The 3,260-nt window shown below is 56.4% G+C and overlaps 1 non-coding gene across 1 annotated transcript; it reads left to right on the plus strand.

Moving 5' to 3' along the window:
* The first annotated feature begins 3,111 nt into the window (after window positions 1-3,111).
* On the plus strand, window positions 3,112-3,184 carry TRNAR-ACG (transfer RNA arginine (anticodon ACG)). Its single transcript has one exon. It is a non-coding gene; the product is annotated as a tRNA-Arg (tRNA).
* The last annotated feature ends 76 nt before the right edge of the window (window positions 3,185-3,260 follow it).

Below are 3,260 nucleotides of genomic sequence, written 5' to 3' on the forward strand. Positions count from 1 at the left end.
GGGAGGGGCAGAGAGAGGGAGAGAGAGAGAATCCCAAGTAGGCTCCGCACTTTCAGCCCAGAGCCCAATGCAGGGCTCGATCCCACAAACCGTGAGACCACGCCCTGGCCCCTGAGCTGGAAACCAAGAGTCTGACATTGGACGTTTAATCGGCTGAGCCTCCCGGGCGCCCCTTAAATTTTTTTTTTTATCGTGTGCATGTCATACATGCAAACAACAACAAAAAGAATATTAAAACATGTAAGAAACGAGTCAGCAAATCTGGAAAAAAAACATCGTCAGTGTATCTGCAGCCGCCAGCACCCTGCCAGCGGCCTTTCTAGCTCTTTTCCTGCTGCTTGGCTCCCGTTCTCCAGCCGACTGAAACCACAGTTCCACCTGGTGAAACTTCCCTCAGCTGTGCCAGGCACCTTCTGGAACGTCCAGGCGTGCGCGCCCGGAACCCCCTGGCCCCTTCCTTCCTTCTTCACAAGGTCAGATGTGTTTCTCCTTCAAGACGAAGTCGGCTGTGACCCGGTCAGGCAGAGCTCCCGCCGACTTCCCCTCCGGAGTTCGGTGCCTCGTTTCCATGCTGGTAACAACACATTTTCTTCTTTGTTTCTGGGATGACCGGTCTCCTGTCTTACTGTGCTGATGAGTTTCGATTTGTCTCTCTCTGGCTGGATGTTCGCTCCTCGAGAAAATGGGGATTCAGCTTCATCTGCGAATCCTTAGCGTTTCACACGTTGCTTGGTAAATACCTATGCAGTGATTGAGTTCTGAGTTACTGAGTTATTTTGAGTTTGAGTTTTTGACATGAAGCTGGGGGCCGGCAGGGGGAGGGGACCGGACGTGGCTGTCAATGGAGACCACGTCTTACAGCCGAGATCCGCCAGGACCTTCCCTGCCCACGTTATTTAATCTCCCAACAAACCTGCAAAGTGACGGTCGCCCTCACACCGCATAGCTGATAAAAGGCAGGGTCCGGGTGTGAAGCTGGGTCTCCGTCCCAGCCCGCTGTCCCTTTCCCTAGCAGCGCCTTCTCCTGGACGGCGACGAGAAGAGAGGGTCCGCCTCACGTCGGAAAACGTTAAACTGCGGCGATGCCCGAAAGGAGCCGCTCACGATGACGAAATAAATTAAAAACGCCGACAGCCGTTGAAGATGCCGCAAAACTACGTGTGGGAACCAGTGAGGGGTGTGTGTTTTGCAAACTTAGTAGCATAAATTACTGAGAGAGTTAAGAGTTGAAGGCCCCCGCTCCGTCCCGGGGGAGCAGACGGCTGAGTCCCAGCGCCGTGCTCTGTGCGGCACACGTTGGCCACGGACACTCCAGACCTAGACACTGCAGTATCGTCTCACTCCGGGGTCGTGAAGATCCGTGACGCGCGGCATCATTAACAGCCCAAAGTACATGCTTCCGATCCCTAGGTCAACATGTTGTCAGGTGCAATGAATGTCCGGCTACTGTACCTGCATCGAATACAAACTGCAGGTCACGTTACTTCTCTGAGGGTTAGATCCGGAAATGGGGCCATGATCTGATGTAGGTGAACGTAAGGAATAGAGCCCTCAGCTCTCAAAAATGCCTTAAAGGCTATTGATTTCATTTTATGTCAAACCCAGGGACGGAGCTGACTCCCGCGTGGGGACCCCACCGCCAATCGCACGGCCCCCACGCCTCCTTTCCAACAGAAACATGTTTTCCTTCGCATGACGAAATCCCCTCCACCTCCTCGGCTTTGGAGGAGATAGACCCCCACTCCCGGCTACAGAAGAAGAATTAGGATTGACCTAATCAACCACAGTGGGCCTGCTCCGGAAAATAATTCCCGCCAGTTATGCATATCTAGCCGGAAAGCTACCGGGAGCAGACAGGAGACCTTGTCCTCCACAAGAGACAGAGGAAAGAGGCCTGTCTGGGTTTTCGTCTTGTTTTGTTTTGTTTTGTTTTCCTTCTGGACTTTAAAGCTCGTGAGACTTTGAGGAACTGCAGGGAAACCGGCTGGAGCGTGAGATCCATCTGTTGAGACGGCACGGGGTGCAACGATTTTTTAAAAGTCTGGGTCCCGAGGACACCGTGGAGCCGCTGAATTAACCACGCGCTGGGCTTCCTCACCCTCTGGGCTTGTTGTGTGTGGCAAAGAATCCACTTCGTTTGGGCCGTTGAATGTTGTGGTTTCACTAGTTGTGGATCCATTGCCGAAGGTTTCCTGTTACTGGGGCGGCATCTTTAGAGGCCGATGTCACGGACGCTGTGTGTCAGCCTTCAGTTCTAAACCCTCCTGGTCGCCGGCGTCGGGACAAACTCCAAAGCAACCACACAGGTGCCACGAAGACTGCCGGGCCCGAGTGCCTTTGGTTCGCTCAGCTTTCTCTTCCGTCCCATCAGGCTAGACACTCTCTTCGCTTAGGAAGCTTCTCGGCCACTGGCTCCAGCCCAGCCCTACTGTGCGTCGCTAGCTTTAGACCTGCTGGGCCTGCCCAGCCCCGGCAGCCTCACAGCCGAACTCAGGAAACCAGAGCCGCAGCGCTGTGCCCAGAGCTCCTCGGGGCTTCCACCGAAACCTCCGGGTTAGGAGAGTGTGGATTCACACGCCTGCGCGCAGGCCTTGCTCTCCCTCAATTCTTCGGGCACAGACGTTCACCGGGACCTCAGTTATTGCTGACCCTGAGGGTGCTGCCCTCAAGGGACACGCAATTCAGTGAGCGACACCCCCCCCCCCTCGGGCAAACGGCCCGTGGGCAACACAGCGCCATCTAGGGGAGCCCCGGGCGCTCTGCGCCGACGACAGCGGGAAGGCACAAAGCCCAAACCGGGTAAGAAGGAGTCTGACCCGGTTGGCGGTGTTTCTCACCGCCTGCGGTCACGCTGGTCCCCGACCCCCGGCTTCCGGCAGGTCTCCAACAGCTAGGCCGCAACACCTCCATCGTTTGGGGCTGGCAGGGGCTCGGCCACGAGGTCAGTGCCCTGAGCCGGCCGGACACCGAACTAATGAGTCCTCGAGGTAGACCGCGAATCCGGAAAGGGGCCGAGTGCACGCGAGCGACACCCAGAAACCGAGGGACAGAGGAATTCGAGCACCTGGGGAAGACTAATTACTGATGCTTGAAGGGCCACCTCCGCCGGCGGGGCCAGTGGCGCAATGGATAACGCGTCTGACTACGGATCAGAAGATTCCAGGTTCGACTCCTGGCTGGCTCGGCGTCTCTGTCCTTTTGGGGGCAGAGGGGGCGGTGGGGCTTACCACCTGCAGGGGCTGTTTTATTATGAGGAGTTG

Source organism: Panthera uncia (assembly GCF_023721935.1).
Source record: "Panthera uncia isolate 11264 chromosome B2 unlocalized genomic scaffold, Puncia_PCG_1.0 HiC_scaffold_25, whole genome shotgun sequence".
NCBI lineage: Eukaryota > Metazoa > Chordata > Mammalia > Carnivora > Felidae > Panthera > Panthera uncia.